The sequence below is a fragment of the Rhyacophila brunnea genome, unplaced genomic scaffold, assembly GCF_057557595.1.
Source record: "Rhyacophila brunnea isolate RB1 unplaced genomic scaffold, BYU_Rbru_1.0 scaffold_12, whole genome shotgun sequence".
Lineage (NCBI taxonomy): Eukaryota > Metazoa > Arthropoda > Insecta > Trichoptera > Rhyacophilidae > Rhyacophila > Rhyacophila brunnea.
The window spans coordinates 6,218,559-6,237,032 of record NW_028232774.1 but is presented as its reverse complement, the minus strand read 5'-3'; the positions used below and the strand labels follow the sequence as shown (position 1 = coordinate 6,237,032).

Below are 18,474 nucleotides of genomic sequence, written 5' to 3'. Positions count from 1 at the left end.
GTAGGTCATAAAAACCTGTCAAGTTGATTTTTTCATTGACTGCTAAGAACGTAGATATCTACACTGTTTTAGAGGGAATGGGACAACTGGGCGCCAGGACAATTGGACGCCGCACTCTCGTAGACACGTATACAGAACGTAGATGAGGAATTTTAATCAGTTTCTATCTATTACTTAGTAGTTTTAATTCATTTTACTCTTAACATCATGTTTTTTCATTGCAGATTGAGAATTACCATGCCTTTCGTTGGAACTTAAACATATGCACGATTAAATCATTATTTACGTATGCATATTTTAAATTCTCACAAACTATTAAATCATAATATAATAATTTAAATATAAATAATGTTATTAAATATTTTTTTTAAAAAGTACCTAACGTCTATTTAATTTCGAACTGCGTGGCGTCCAGTTGTCCCGGCGCCAAATCGTCCTAGACCCCTTTTAGAAAACGTTTGAACACGTAATAGTCCACTGACATGCGTTATGTTTTTTTTTTGTAAATCATTTATATTATAGTAATACCTACATATTATTATGTATTATAACATATTGTTAATACGATATATGTAATTAGTATAAAAAATGATTCGATTAATATAATGCAGCTTTTTTTTAGAAAATTACATTAATTACTGTCCCACTGCAGTATATTATCTAAAAGAACGGCCGTGAAAAATATTGAGAAAATAGGGAAAATCCTTTCTTAATTTAAAACATATTTTTTTTATTATTATATTACTTTATTACTTATATCGAACAGATTCTAGTGGTTTATCTACAAAATATAATATTATAGCATTATTGTCTATTTCCGGGGAAAAGTACAATTATTCTCTCGCCACCAAGTTATGTAATTCTACTCTTATTATTTCTATTTTATTGACCCACGAATAGTCGAATAACGATGAATGTAAAAAAACAATCCTGTTTTAAATTGCATTAGTATACGGACGATTGAATTTATATCTCTTTATTTTAAAATTTAATCTCACCACTTTATTTCAAACGTCAGTAAATACATAGTTTTAAATTTGCCCTCTTATGATCAATAATTAACATATAATTTTTGCCCTTTTCTATTTTATTATTATCACGTTTTTCTTAGCTCGTATTCTTGTTTTTCCGGTGGTTGTTTTTCCAGTACAAATCTTGCAATCGATTTTTAACTAACTTCCCGACTAGCTACACATTTGAAACTTTTAGAATATATCAGAACACGATGCCAATGCATTCTTTTAATACTTTCAGCCATCTTTAAGTAGAATTGAATTCATTTTTAGTTAATCCTGTTTTGTATAAAAAGTTATTTTGGAAGAAATCCGTAATCCCAAATCAAAATGACATTTCAGTATTCTATATTTGTTTGTTTGTTGCAAAATAGCAAAAAACCGATTTGTTGACAATTGTCGTATTTGTCCTAAATTATTAAAACATAGAATTGTCAAGTTTATAATATGATTCAACAGAAAATTTAAAACGTGGTACTTATATAAAAAGTTCTTTTTATCTTGTAAATATTTATTTTTCATTTATTTCGCATTTGGCATAATACTAATAATATATAAGTAGGTATAGGTACAATTGGTTTTATCAGTGTTTCTATACAATTTTAACAGTGAAGATGGGAATCGATACACAATTTTATTTATATCAGCAATACTCCGGGGCATTTCATAATTATTATTTTAGCCATTGAATTATTATTATTATTTTAATGATTTATTCAATTAATTTATTTAATTCAAATTCAAATCTATATATTTTATATATAATGAACATAACAAATTATAAATTCAAAGCGTTCACGACATGACAAAAAATAAATAAGTAATAGAATAAGAAAAAATAAAAGTACACGTAAGCACACATAGTGAACTAGGTTGATAGACCCTATAACTTATAAAATAACGTCCACCTGAATTCATTCTCACGTAAGTGGAATATATCAATATCCGAAACGATTTGATTAAACATAGTTATTGCCCTCCCAATTGGCATTACTAATGGCAGGTTAGTTCTGCACCTTGGGAGAACAACGAATGCCCTCGATTCCTAAGATACTTTATCAGAGACACACAAACCAACACCAACAAGAATAGACCGGATCGCATCGTACCGGTACCATACTGGTAGATTTTGTAAGAAAATCACATTTGTCAAAAGTTGAGAGTAGTTTTTAAGAATATATGAAACTATGTTGACCCCTCGATAGTGTCTTTTACGCGGTGGCCAGATATAACTAATTCGATAGGCATTTTTACCATTTTGATAGGAAATACTAATACACGATCTAAAAATGCGGTTGCATTATATTACACTGTGACTATTTCCAGTCAATGGAATGTTGATGCTAATTAATTCACACGCCGAGATGATCACTTATATAAAACCTGGTATTTTTTAAAAATAGGCTTCAGCTGCCATAGTAAAAAATCAAGTTTATACAACGATTAATGTGTATTCGATATACGTAAAATTTGAGGATACATTTTGTATTGCATAATAATAAAAACATACATAATATATTCTTAGAGGAACATAACATAACATCAAGGATTTAGGATTTAGGAAAGACATTTAGGAGTTTCTTATTGTAAGTTTCAAAGACTTTTTACAATATAAATTATCTAATTGTAATTTAACAGTATTATTTTTACCATTTATATCGATGCATACTGTGGATTGATTTAAGAGGGCGACTGCAAACACTACAAAGAAAGTCAGTCATATCAATTTATTAAAATACATACGTGTTCTTTTAAAAGTATACTCGATACTGCTTTCGGCTGCTACAGCAGGGTAGGTTTGTATCGAAGTATTGTTGTAACAATTACAATAAGTTAGTTGTAATTGTTACAATATATGTTTTAACAGAATCTCTTTTGGCCGTGTAAATTTTAGAGCGAGATAGACAGTTTTGACTGTTTAGACGGCTAACTTATTGTAATTGTTACAATAAGTGCTAATACTTCGATACAAACCTACCCTAGATAGCTGCCGTCGCGGCCGAAAGCAGTTTTGTGTATAGAATAGAATAGAATAGATGCCCAGATGCTGTTTGAATTTTGTTTATAATATAAAATTATCTTCGTACAATACACTGATGAAAAAAAGTGTTTTTTTTTAAAGCCGGATTGAACTTGAAATTGTAAAAAATAAAACAAAAATATACTTTTAATCATTTTTTAATTTGAACCCACATCTCGTCTGGATCACTGTCATGCATTCTGGCCTCATTTGAAGAAATAAGGTCAGATGATGCCACTAGCGTGTAAGCCGCACCAAACGGTGGATTTTTGTGGATATAATGCAGTGACGTCCTTAGACAAAATGCCGCCCCTAGGCAGTGCCAAAATGCCGCTACATTTTTTTATACAGTACTTTATAATATCATCATTTCATGTCTCCAATATCTAAGAAATATGTGTTGTATGGATACATTCCTAACAATATAAATCTAATTTAAATGCCATCTCTGCTGCAATAGACAATATTGCGAGTCTACGGTTTCAGATGGGTACATTTAAAAATACACTTGACAACTTCCAAAACTCGCGAGTGACTGGCAAACATATTTGGATAAATTTTGAATTAGGTGTGCACGTGTCATTGCTATTCACCAAGAACGTGACGTCCAAGGACAACGGAAGTAAACTAGACATCGCGAACCCGACAAAAAATCCTTATTCGTACCTAATGAATACATTTTGTTTCCAACCAGTGGGCTGAATTTTTTAATGGAAAGATATTTCCGTTATTACTAAGTTTAGGTATCTATTTCTATATATACCTAGTGATTCTCCTCGATTTGCCGCCCTTTGGGTAACTGCCGCCCCCAAGCGACGCTCTCAATCTGCCTACCCCCACGGGACGTCACTATATAATGGAGTCTGTAGGGTCTCTTCTTGATTGGTCTCACTCCGTATGCAGCAATTTAGGTTACAAACTCGATAAAGCCATTAAGCCAAAACTAAGCCTCATCGTTAAATGCAATTTCGCGATAAAATGCGTTATAAGTTGCGCGAATTGACGACTGATCTCAAAGTAAATTTGGATAATTTGGTAGCTTTGTTCATGTGTGAATATATTCATGATGATTTGTCAGACTATACTGATCATAAAAGTCAAAAAGTTAGAGCAGTATCACAGCTATGTTTGACAGTGAAGCCTTTCGTAAGTTCAATCTAAGCAAAAAGAAAAACCATTGTATCCTAGGGGCGGCAGGTTATATGAAAGTATGATGAAGCAGGCGTGAGGCAGGCTGGTAATCAATTTGCGGCAAAATTTCCACCTTAACATTATATATATATTATATGGGTACGTTATAGTGACCAAAGTAAATCGTCCGTGATGCCCTGCATTTTTTTTATCGCGTCGCTATTTCTGAAGTTGCCGGCAATTGTTGGCCTGCTTTATTCAGTTGTATGAGAAAGCCGATTCTTTAACCCCTCTTTTTATTTAATACCTCTATGATTGTATCCCATTTTTGTACCAGTTTTTGACCTTTAACGCTTACTCTCATGAAACAAATTTGTTTTTTTTTAGATTTTTTAGACATAACCCTTTTCAACTTAGTAATTGGCAGGGCTTTTTTAAAAAAAAAAAGGTGCCGGAACTCACTTCATGTCAAGCTTTTTACTAAATAAAATTATATTCAAATGTCACTTAAATGAAATTTAAAGGAGCTATGCCACGAAGCGAACAAAAAAAGGTTGATTTTTACGATAATTTTTATTGTTTCTGTAGCTTTGTTTTGACACAAAGCTACAGAAACAATAAAATACATACATTATATTTGAAATATATTGTACAAATAAGACTAAATAAGACTAAATTTAAAATATAATTGTAAATACATATGTAATGTATTTATTTATGAACTTGAATAAAAGTTTAGAGTGATTTCCAAAGTTTTTTCCAATTCTCGTCTGATACATCATCTCGATTCCTTTTCTTAGTGTTAGAGTCTAAGGCCGAATGTCTTCCTTTAAGTAACCACCTATCAACATATTTTGAAGGATCGAAAAGTGTCAAGGGTGGTCCCACGAGTTTGATGAACAAGAGTGCCGAAACTGTTTTAGTGTTTAACGAAGCTCTTGTTGGGGTAATAATAAGATTCATTTGCGAAAACCCCCGTTCACATTCACTTGAAGAAATGGGAATAGAATTCAGAGCATATACCAAACGCAAGAGTTTTTCAGAATATGTCTTTTCGAGAATGTATTCGCGAAATCCACGAATCATTTCTCGTTCATCTAGTTGTAGCCTGATCGAAATGTTTCTAATTTCCATCTCTCCAAATGTCAACCGATTATCAATGTCTTCAGGCCAATATTTTTGGTCAAGTACGCGAGCCCAAAGTGCAAACTCAACATCTTTATTATCTAGCAGCCTTTTTTCAATTGACGTTTTCAACGTGGAATAAAATATTTTCGGATCAATAGGAGGATCATTTTTAGAAACTTTTTCGTGAAGTAAAACTCCACGAAAATGCAGATTGCTTATAGCAGCTGCAGCACATTTATAATAGGGTCCAAAATTCTGTTTTCTTTCTTCAAAAACTTGAACGAGTTCATTTATTTTTCGATTTGCAATGTAAAGGTTCACATTGCTATTTTGTAGGTCCAAACTAAGTTCCGACAATTCTTGGAGAGCGTCGCACATCAATGCTAGATCCATTGCTATTTAAACTATACGGTTACTTCACTAACACTAAAACGCCAACATTCAAAATGGCTTCCACCTGTACCTTATTTTATCATTTTAACGAATTATTATTGTAATTACTTAAGCGCAAATATTTTTTCGTTTAATTGATTTTGAAATAAAACCGTGAAAGAAGGTGCCGGAACGCCGTTCCACCGCGTTAAATGGAAAAAAAGCCCTGGTAATTGGTATCAAAACTATTTTCATACAGATTAAGTAGAGAAGTTTACATTGATTCAAGATCTGAGAGAAATAAGGGTAGCTTCAGTGACGTCCAATGTGGGTAGGCAGGTTGCATGTGGGTGGAAAATTATGAAAGAAAAACGAAAAATACATGTTTTAAGAGTAGATGTCATAAAGTTGACAAATATTTCATTTGCTGCGATTAAAATTTGTATAGGTATACCTACCTATATTACATTTTTTTTGCGTGTAACCACAAAATAATAAAATGTATTAGGTACTCGTAGTACCTATTTACATACCATTTAAAACGAACAATAATAAGGGAGAATATGGAAACCGCGTTGACAATTGGTTGCAGGTATCTCCTTCTTCTTCTTCTTCTTCGGCTATATCCGCCTGTTATTTAGAGTATATAGACACCACGAGCCCCCCCCCCCCCCCCATGAACCCCTGTCGTTCGCCAGTCTTCTTGCATCGTTCCAGGTCAAACCATCATCCCGTAGCTCCGCCGTATACACTTTATAGATTGTATTTAGCGGCCTTCCAGGATGCCGGAATCCGGTTGGATTGAAGAACAGGCAAGCCAGGTTGAAATTCTCTTCTGGCATCCGCAGCACGTGACCGAGCCAGATCCAACGTCGCCTCTTCACTCTTAGCGTGATGAGAGGCTGCTTGATTGCTCCTAAAGTCATACCACCCCACCGCAAACATCTGTTTTCGAAGCTCAGTATACGGTTGCTCTGAGCCTTCGTAAGGTGCCATGATTCGCTACCGTAAAGCAGCACCGTTAGAATGCAAGCATCGAATAGGCAGCATTTCGTTTTGACCGAGTACAATCGTGAGTCCCAGACACTTCGCATTGAGCTGAATGTTGCTCTAGCCATTCCCATTCAGATAGCGAGCTCTCTCTGCAAAATGCCATCTCCCGTAGGTATATTGAGAAAAAATCTCACACCGATTCGAATGCGCGAGTGGAGAACTACAAGGTTCTAAGTGTTTGTCCTTGGAGAAACAAAAGTAATAATGAGGCAGTTTAGAATACTACTTCATTGTTGGGTTTGTTTTTTCAAGGACGAACACTTAGAACCTTGTAGTATTAGGCTCGCGAATGGTTGCAGAGGTCTTGAACCCCAATCATTTTAGGGGTCCTGAGCTATTTCCCATTTAGCCTTGTGGTAAATCCTGTCGTGGTAATAAACATTAAATAAAATTACAGCAGTTTTTTAACACGGTTGTGGTTTTAAAGATTATGCATGCTCCAGTACGATATTCACTGTGAACGTGTCAAATATAATTTGATATACTTGCCGAAAGTATCTATCAATACTTCTCAAATATTTATCTTGATGTAGTTACCCAAGTAAGATATAATTTTTGCTCACACCTTTTATCTCACGGTTAATTTCAGTCTTCCATGTATAATGAAAAATAAATACAAAATTCACTAACAATTATTATTTCTTTGCCGGGGCCTCATGAGTCATGTGTTAGGGTCGTCACCCAGATGATATTGCCGACCGCAGTCAGCTTTCTCCATGGCTCGGCATTCACCTCAAACCTTACCTTGCGTCAGTGCCATTTTTGATTTGGTCAGTTTATCTGGGGGGAACTCTTCTTCGTTTTATCTAACCGTCGATGTCGATGTTTTTTCCAAATATCAAAAAATGGTGAATGGAGATAACCGCTTTGACTCCAGATCATTGCGTCAGTACCATTTTTGATTTGGTCAGTTTATCTGGGGGGAACTCTTCTTCGTTTTATCTAACCGTCGATGTCGATGTTTTTTCCAAATATCAAAAAATGGTGAATGGAGATAACCGCTTTGACTCCAGATCATTACACCAGTCAATTCTTAACTGGACATGGTGGCTTAGTTGGCAGGCTTCATGTTACCCGTTCAACATGTCCATGTGGCGGAGAAATACAGGATGCAAACCACATCCTCTGGGAATGTCCTAAAATGTGTACAGAAAGGGAAGAGCTGCTCAAGTCGGTTCAACCAGCCGTTGGGCCCATCGGCCCGTCCGACCTGGTCGCCACAAAGGCCAATTTTATTGCATTTAGAAAATTTGCGGCATCATACTGCCAACGTGAAGATCCTTTCACTTAGAATGTTCGGCAGTTTTCTATTAGCTTTAATTTGTTACTTACTATAATTGTTATATTGCCTCTACGTGCTCGTCTCTCCCATGGGTACCTTAGCTTCATGATATTTCACTAAAGTCATGTAAATTTAGTCAAAGCACATTTGAGTGCATGGCAACCTTAGTCTTGGGTAACTGCTCCTGAGACATTCCCAGTCATAAAAATAAAAATGATGCTTCACACCAAACTTAGGGTTCCGTGATACGCCCGATTAAACCGGGTGTGGTTTGGTGGGGCCATTAACAAGAGTTTGTCCACCTTCCTTGCGAGTTATATTGTGACACAAGACGATAACACAACTAGCAGGGCCGGATTTACTATAGGGCTGTAGGGCTATAGTCCAGGGTTCCAATTGGTAGAGGCCCCGAAGTCAGAAAAATAAACTGAACAATTTTGAGGCAGAGAAAGTTATACAAAAGTTGGAATGTATCAAATAACAAGGACAAGGGAAGCTCGTGTTGCATTTCAGTGTTATTTTTATAACTTGATAACATATACTATCATATTGTAAAACTACTGAATATTATAATAGTTTAGCGGGAGCATCTATAATATAACAATATGCATTTTTACAACGTTTTTCTTAGCTCGAATTCTTATTTTTCCGGTAGTTTTTTGTCCGGTACAAATCTTGCAATCGATTTTTAACTAACTTCCCGACTAGCTAGACATTTGAAACTTTTCGAATATATCAGAACGATGCCAATGCATTTTTTCAATACTTTTAGCCATTTTTAAGTATAATTGAATTCATTTTCAGTTAATTCTGTTTTGTATGAAAAGTTATTTCGACACCATTATTGGTTGCTAGGGGTCTGGGGTCCTAGAAACTAAATTATTAATATATACGTGCGTCAAAATGACATTTCAGTATTATTTCTATCAAGTACATTTTTTTTGATCGTTTAAGCTAGTCAAGTCAAGTTTATATGATTCAACAGAAAATTTAAAAACGATGTATATAAAAAGTTCTTTTCATCTTGTAATTATTCTGTCATTAGACTGACAAAATTCGCATATTGGAATTGAAATTGCCGGAATAAGTTCGATTTTTGGGTACCTACCCCAATACGTATTAACCCAAAGCCCCTTCAAGTCTAAATGCGGCACTGACAACTAGGTTTTGATCTTAATAAATTCTGAGAATATGACAAAGAAATAAAGCACATTAGTTGAAGAATTATAAATTCTTCAAGAATGATATTGTTGGTGGATACTCGTAAAAAATAAGGTATCGAGAATAGAACCCTGCCGTATCGGGTTTCCAGTCAGTCGTCCGTGGCGCTATTGGGCCCAACGAACCGGCAGTAAATCGCATACTACGAAGGTATCACTTACAGTAATTACTTGCTATAGAAATAATATATTTTTAAACCAATAAAGGTAAATAGTTACGTCATTTTGCGTAACTATTAGGGTAGTTTGATAATATCTAAAATAAATGATATCGTCACCTTACTATTAAAACCTCGTAAGTCTGTTTGGGCAAGAATGTTGAGGCCAAAAAACGTAATAAAATAATATTTTAAACACCTTTCTAATCGATGAATCTGCAAACACTCATTGTGAAATACGAGGTTTCAATTCCATGTTTGAAACCAAGAGACCTACGAGTTTTTAAAATTTGTCGATAGATGGACAGCATACTCGCCTAGAGAACCGAGGTTTTGGTATGATTTAAAATATTTTACCACGTTTTTCTTAGCTCGTATTCTTGTTTGTCCGGTGGTTGTTTATCCAGTACAAATCTTGCAATCGATTTTTAACTAACTTCCCGACTTGCTAGATATTTGAAACTTTTAGAATATATCAGAACACGATGCCAATGCATTATTTTAATACTTTTAGCCATCTTTAAGTAGAATTGAATTCATTTTCAGTTAATTCTATTTTGTATGACAAGTTATTTCGGAAGAAATCCGTAATCCAATCCACTATTATTGGTTGCTAAGGAGGTGATCCTAGCAACTAAATTATTAATATATACGTGCGTTACTATGGAAATCAAAATTTCAGTATTCTATATTTGTTTGTTGCAAAATAGCAAAAAAAATGATTTGTTGACAATTGACTTATTTGTCCTAAATTATTAATACATAGAATTGTCAAATTTATATGATTCAACAGAAAATTTAAAAACGTGGTATATAAAAAGTTCTTTTTATCTTGTAATTATTTTTGTTTAATAAATTTTGTCGAACAAACTTCATTTTTCCATAATGTTGGACTTACGAGGTCTTAATAGTAACGTTTGTATACATCTCAGGATTGTCATCTAACAAAAATGCATGTGGAGTGGGCCAGCTAAACGTTTTTATCTAATTTACAAATTATTTTTTAACAGATACCTATATTGTATTAAGTATTCCACTTTATTGTATCTAATATTAAAACCAAATTTGAAATTTTCTCTATATCTACCAATTTTATTATTCATTAAGAGATGGAGTATCTCACACCACACCATATTTGCTCCCTCAGGGAGTTGTTGCGGGAAACTATTATAATCATATATTTAAAAATAACAATTTTAGCCGACTTGTCAGTTCAAGAAATTTTGAGTTTTGAGAATACGTATCCGTCAGACGTGGCGAAGAGTGGAGGTAGGCTGCCGTCAGATTTCCTTGTTTTGAGTACATATATCCAAAACATAGCTAATAATATTTAGCTAGACGGAAATTTACAAAATTCCTCTTATGTAGTTGATGTCTACGAAACATGTATATGTGCCCATCGCCGAATCCTCCTTCTTCCCGTTCCTCTAATTTAGAGGAACGAACAGCGGTCATAGACAATACTCAACCCCTAGACCAGCGATACTCAACCTGCGGCCCGCGGGCCACATGCGGCCCTTTAAGGTTTTATGTGCTGCCCGAAACACATTTATTATCAGGAGCATGATTTTTAATTTTGAAATAAACGCTTGGATACACATTACTTTTGTTTATAATTTTTAAAATCTCAAAAATGTTTTGTAAAAAAGGGGGGGTTTCATTATTTTTTTCGTCACACCATTAGTGATGCGGCCCGCGTTACTTTACAAATATATGTATTTGGCCCGAAGAAAAAAAAGGTTGAGTATCATTGCCCTAGACCCTATTGTAAAATATAGTTTTGAAAACGACACTATTATGTTTCGTAGAGTATATTATGCTTCATAACTTTGCACTCCGACTCTAGGATGTAAATTTAATGATGTAGTATATTCTAAAAATATTTTATTACGTATATTATATATTTATTTCTAGATATATTAATACAAGTGAATATCATTTTATCTAATTTTATTCGAGGTAATCAGGCAAAGAGGCGTATCAGTGTTATGTAGTAAAAAGTGCAAAAAAATGCAAAGTTATATAACGTATCTATACTCTACATTGCTATCTCAATAAATTCTTGTTTTTATTTCTTGATATACCATTTCTCGTTGACCCATCTAACTAAATATGTACTTATATTGGATCACGCGTTCAATTGGTTGATAGTCAATTACAGATGCTAAATAATAGGTATATAAAACAATTAAAAACAATACAAAATATACTTATATAGATACTTACGAGTATATAGGTAGGTAGTTAAATTATTTTATCACAACTTATCGATGCGACGCAGTGCAAGGATATTAAAATCATATATTATATCGTTGTATAATTAATTATAATTGGAGAGGTTATCAAAAATACAAATTGTACTGAAACATTTTGTAATTGACATGATATTAAACACGTACACAATGTTGATCGTTACTGACAGATTCTGTTTTTTGTTTTCTTACAATATTTTGCGTTATAATTCAAACATGTACGAAGCAAGGTGTTATAAACAGGTGAAGAAGAAAATGATCTAACCAAAACCGCTAAAAATGGTTACATGTAAATTATACGTAAAACATTTCACCGTGGCATAGTTCGCCGTGAGCTTCTTATCGTAAAGAGATGACCGTATGGCGTAAACTATACGGTCTGCAATTTTATTAGATTTAATATGAACATTAATTCAATTTTCATAGCTGATTTTGGCAAAATTCATGAATTAAAGAATGAAAACCTAACCTAACCTAACAAATAATCCAGTATATCGGCTATTTTCAAAATTTCTTTGCTGCTGGCTTCCTGTAAAAGTGTAAAGTGTAAACCGACAAGAACCATGTTTTAATTAGACATGATTTTATGTCAGTACTATACGACCCAAAGAGGTTGGACTGTCTTTAATTTATATTGCGAGCATAGATTCAATATTAATATTAATTCAATTTTCATAGCGATTTTGGCAAAATTCAAGAATGAAAACATAACCTAACCTAACAAATAATCCAGTATGTATTCTATTTTCAAAATTTGTTTGCTGCTGGCTTTCTGTAAAGTATACACTGACAAGAACCGTGTTTTATTTTGATGTCAGTACTATACGACCAAAAGAGGTTGGACTGTCTTTAATTTATATTGCGGGCATATATTTCCGATACAAATTTTCACGGTGAAGTGTGATAGCGCAAACTGCATACGTATAAGTTCCCGGACACGGTAAACTACACGGAGACCATTAATAATTTTGTCTTTATTTGAACATTTAGATTTATTTTTCTATTAAAAGTCGATATTTGTCCTTGTAGTGACATGTAGAAAAACATTGTATTACTGATACTAATGATTTGAATCGACTGTGTTTAGGAAAAAGGGCGTAACCCCTTTATTTTTCGAAAAGTGCTTTTATTAGATATTAACAATGTATACAACTAAATTCACGTTCTGTAAAAGGGAAGTAAGCTGCAAATGCCGATTTATTATCTAAATTCAGGTTTTAATTGAGCTTTAATTAAGTTTTATTTTAAGGAAAAAAGCATTTACCCGCCATTTTAATGATTTTCTGTAATAACTTCTTTAATTATTAGTAGATCGAAAAGATATTACACCAAATCATCAATCATCATGCACCCAATGCCTGTGTCTATTTTTTTATTAATATTAAACCAAAATCATTTAAAAAACGTTTTTTGCCTCTCATGTAAAATTTGTTCTGTGTGGGTTACGCCCTTTTTTCCTAAACACGGTCGAATATATTTCACATTGTATTATAACAGAATTTACTCTCATATAATATATTCTTATCTATGTCTAGCTAGATCAGATTTAGAAATACAATTATTAAAAAAAATACCGTATAATTGAGATGGGCGTGTGATCAGATATCACATCCAACATCATTCGAAGTTGAATTAATTAATATTCACCATTCAAAATCAAATTTATTCATACTTATATCTTTATCGCCTATCAACGATTCGTGTAATAGGTACATAAGTCAATTAATTGAAGTTGAAAATTGATAATATTACGAAGATTTGAATATTAAATAGACAACCCGTGGCGTTATGTTTTATTAATTCAAATTTCACTATTTTTATTGTCTTTGATTAAAGGTGTCGGTTGTAAATTTGATTGTTTCTATAAAAAATCGCAATCCTTTCAAGAAAACTGTAATATTTCCACTATATTGCATTGTCTATTATAATTATTATTATTGTTATCGAAAAGAATCAAAACTTTTCCATAGAACTTTGTTAAGTAGAGATTGTGATTTATGGACTTATTTAGATTCTCGAGATTCGAGAATTATTTATTCTCATTAAATTGATATATGTAAGTAGTTAGGTTTATCGGTAGCTTTTCTAAACTTCAAAAGGACAATATTTTCTTCTTTAGAAGCTGATTGGGTACATTTTTTTAGTTTATTTGATCGGTCAATCAAAATTTTACTCATCAGAACCATATTTGATAGGATATTTTTATTGACTTTAATCAAGCTGACAACATTAATATTTTTTTTAACTTGTCATAATAATTACTATTCCAATTTCAAATCATCATTATAATCGTATCGTTGATTGATTCAATGCTTTCCGTCACGGCCCCCACAAGGGGAGGGGCTGGCAGGGCTCTAGCCTGGGGGGCCCGGCGTGGCGATTCGACTAAATAAGTGAGATAAACACACATCAAAAATTTGCTCTAAAAGTAAAAAAAGTCATATTTTAATATATGTGATTGTGCGATGTAATTTTTAATTGTGTCATCACTTGATAACTCCATAATTCAAGTGGAGGTAAGTATATAATTAAAAATACACTAAATACCCTTAATTTGACCGTGAACGTCATTTGGAAAATGCTAGATCGTCACACTGCCTTTAACCTTGGCAATAGGTAGGGGGCCCGACATAGATCCTAGCCTTGGGGCCCGCTTCAGGATATGGGGGCCATGCTTTCCGTAGTCGAATGCGCGAGACACTGGTTTCTCATACTAGGAGTTTTCGGATCAGATGCGTGGACCTACTTACACGTATGCAAGTGACTGCCGGGGTTTACAATACCTACTGGGTCGAAGAAGCAAACTCTTGATAGTACCTATATAAAACAATAAAACCATGATGTTTATGAAACGAATGATACGTAGCCCAGACCGAAGAGAATGCGTCGACAGTTTTTGAATATAAAACATATTGTGAACTAAGCTTAGAACATAAAAAATAACCATACCAAACGATACCAAAGTATTGAAGTATTAAGTCCCAGTCACTGTCCACTGTCAAAAAGGACTATTTTTTAACAGCGCCTCTCTTGATTGTGTTAACTTGTAGAGCAAGACAGAGTACGTCAATTTTACATACTGAGAATTGAGATGCAAGATCCGACTGTTATGAGATCTGATTACGTCACGGCCGTCGTCTTATTTATAGTTCCCCGCGAGCTGTCAAATATCGAGTGGCTAGTAGCAGCTAGAAGTAAGTTACTATTTGTTTTACTGCAATTACATTTTGTGCTGTGATCGCAATGGCATGACTAATAAAATTGTAGGTTATGTTGATATGTCTGATGTGTCAATACAAGATTCTTGTGTTCGGCCGTAACGGCCAGCACGAACATACCCGAATTTGGCCGACATGTCTACCAACCTAATTTTTCGCCGTATTACGAATTGGAGATGACCGCCGATAACTGATGTGTGTATCGAATGCCTTCAGTGTTAATTTGGACCAATGAAAATAACGGAAATGTGTTAAAGTGATATCTGTTAAGAATATACGCGCATGTCCAATTTATCTACCTGACTTTTTACGGTGAATAGACTATAACTGTCATTATTTTTGTTGTATTGATAAATTATTATTATGATCACTATCTTACGAGAGTGACATCGGGATTGAGAAAATATTTTGGCAATGGTTAAGGCGCCAAATACAATCAGTGTGTTATCTATAGTGTTTTGAACTTAATGTCAGTTGATGTTATGTTATAATTTATAATAATATTATTTGTTATTCAACGATTTTTATTTGCACACTTTTGTTTTGCTAAAAATTAACCCACGATTATTATGGGCCACTTAGAATAATTTATAATTAATGAAATGCTTGTCGATCAGGCTAATCTTCTACCAGCAGCAAGTATACTCCAAAACCTAAAAACAGTGGACGAGTTTGTATATCTGGGATCGACCATTAGTGGAAAACGCGCATGTGAAGCAGAGATAAGAAGGCGCACGCTTGTTGTTTGTTCTCCCAAGTGTAGAACTAATCTGCCATTAGTATTACCAATTTCGAGGGCAATAATTGTGTTCTATCAAATCCAGTGACGTCCCGTGGGTGTAGGCAGATTGAGCGTCGCTTGGGGGCAGTAGTTACCCAAAGGGCGGAAAATCGAGATAAATCATTAGGTATATAGAAATAGCTACATACCTAAACTTTGTAATAACGGAAATATCTTTCCATTAAAAAAATCGGCTCACTGGTTGGAAACAAAATGTATTAATTAATTACTATAAAAGTTTTAACATGACTTTATTTTTCGGATTGTCGGATTCGCGATGTCTAGTTTACTTGTCTAGTTTACTATGATCTATGACTATGTCTAGTTTACTATGACGTCAGGTTCTTGGTAAATGCAAATTATATTTTAATTATAGGTTGGTACATACTTACCTAGTTTAAAATTTATCCAAATATGTTTGCCGCGTTTACTCGCGAGTTTTAGAAGTTGTCAGGTGTATTTTTAAATGTACCTATCTTAAACAGTAGACTCTTAATATTGTCTACTGAACTAGAGATGGGATTTAAATTAGATTTAGTGGTGTATACCTTGTTATTAATATAATACATTTCTTAGATATTGAATTCATGAAAGGATGATAAAAAGTACCTACTGTATAAAAAAAAATGCGGCGGAATTTTGTCTAGGATCTGTCACTGATCAAATCGCTTCGGATATTGATATATTTCACTTACGTGAGAGTGGTATAGGTGGACGTTGTTTGATAAGTTTTTAAAATACGGTCTATTTAGTTCACTCGGTGTGCTTTCATGTATATTTTTACTCATATTAATTACCATGTATTTTATTTAAATAAAACTTATATTTTTAATGTCATGTTGTGAACGCTTTGAATTTGTTCTGAATATCGACGGTGATATATAGTATCTATCTGACATATATAGTCAATTTTTCAGGGGTACAGAAAAGTGTTTTTGTCGGTATCACTATTATTTTTATTTTTCAAGTGGAATGATTTAATATTAGTACTAAAACAGTATTTTAAAGAAGATTTATGGAAATTATAATGTCATATAATAAAATAAATCATGCAGATAGTATTTCTTTTTAGTTTCTAGACACTTCTTACACCTCATAAATGAGTCGATGCGGATAGACACTATTTTCCGCGTAAAACATGAGCGCATGTAGGATTTTTTTCGTAGAACAATAATATTTCCATTCGATCCGTCACCAAATTTTGTACAAATTACACCAAAACTGCAGATATATACTATTGTCAGATCAACATCGATATTCTTCTTTGAATATTATATAAAATGAATATACTTATTTGAATTTGAAGAGAAAACTCACTTTTTGCTTTACGTAGGTATTGCGACATTAAATTTGATGCCTATAATATAGTGAAAAAAATAATCTTGTAGGTACTAATTATTACAACGTTTTTCTTAGCTCGTATTCTTATTTGTCCGGTGGTTCTTTGTCCGGTACAAATCTTGCAATCGATGTTTAACTAACTTCCCGACTAGCTAGATATTTGGAACTCTTAGAATATATCAGAACACGCGGATGCCAATGCATTTTAAATACTTTTAGCCGTCTTTAAGTAGAATTGAATTCATTTTCAGTTAATTTTGTTTTGTATGAAAAGTTATTTCGACACCATTATTGGTTGCTAGTTGTCTGGGGTCCTAGCAACTAAATTATTAATCGTTTAAGCTAGTCAAGTCAAATTTATATGGTTCAACAGAAAATTTAAAAACTTTGAATATAAAAAGTTATTTTTATCTTGTAATTATTTTATTTATTGCTGCGAACTAGGTACGAGTATGCATGAACGCGTAAAAAGTAATTAATTAAAATAAAATCGTTATTAATAAATAATATTTTCCTCGCATGACCAAATATGACGCGTGGACAGTCTGTTTGATTTGCACAAAACATATCAATTTATTATTTATTGTGAAAAAAACACAGCGCCATTGAAAATGTTGACATATTACTAATATTATCAATGTCGGTTATCAATGTTGATATTTTCCTTACAAGATTTATTTCACAACAATAATTATTATGGTTTATTCGACAATGACGACATATTATATATAAAAACTTTTTTCATACTTATATAGGCCATCCATGGACAGAAACCGTATGCGGTTTAGATCCGTGTGCCATCATACTAAACTTGTGATTTTTGTTCATGAAAATATATTTTCATTAAATTTGTAAGTGTAAGTAGGTATATGGTATAAACGGATACGATCAGATTCTTATAATATAGTTTGTGAAACTATATTTCCACGAACAGAAAAGATAAGCTTAATATGGGACACGGTTCTATACCGCATACGGTTTTAGTCCATGGATGGCCTATTAATTTACATATTTCGAAATAAGAACAAGATGTTAAAATTCCCTATAAAGCACTAAAATGTCAAGCAATAGGAGGATTTTGATCGAAGAGTAACCACTGCTAATTGAAAGTATAAATAGGCAGGATCATAATAACAATATAATAATAATATTTTGAATAAAAATTGGGATATATTGTACATTCATATACCCAAGAGACGCAGGTTCGATTCCTGCCGGGTGTCTTACCTTTTCCCAAAAAGATTTTTCCATTGGTTATATTTTCTCATGAGTGTTTTCAGAATTATGTATGTTCAATAATTATTAGAATGGTACACTCTTAAAATCTTGTGAATTATTCGTTGAATAAAAGAAATAGTTAATATATATAATACATATATATACATATATATTATATTATAATGTTGATAATTTAGCAGATATTATGTCTGGAATGATTCTTTTAGTAATTTGTATTTTTTACACATGGTGAATAGTTTGTTATTCTTAAAACATGTTTCTGTTAC

At 33.1% G+C, this 18,474-nt stretch overlaps 2 protein-coding genes across 2 annotated transcripts in view; one reads left to right on the top strand and one right to left on the bottom strand.

Annotated features, from left to right (window-relative positions):
* Positions 1-18,474, bottom strand: part of LOC147077707 (cathepsin O-like) — a 129,061-nt gene that overhangs the window by 63,542 nt on the left and 47,045 nt on the right. The window lies entirely within an intron of this gene.
* Positions 1-18,474, top strand: part of v (Tryptophan 2,3-dioxygenase vermilion) — a 51,112-nt gene that overhangs the window by 951 nt on the left and 31,687 nt on the right. The gene's annotated exons all lie outside the window — the stretch shown is intronic.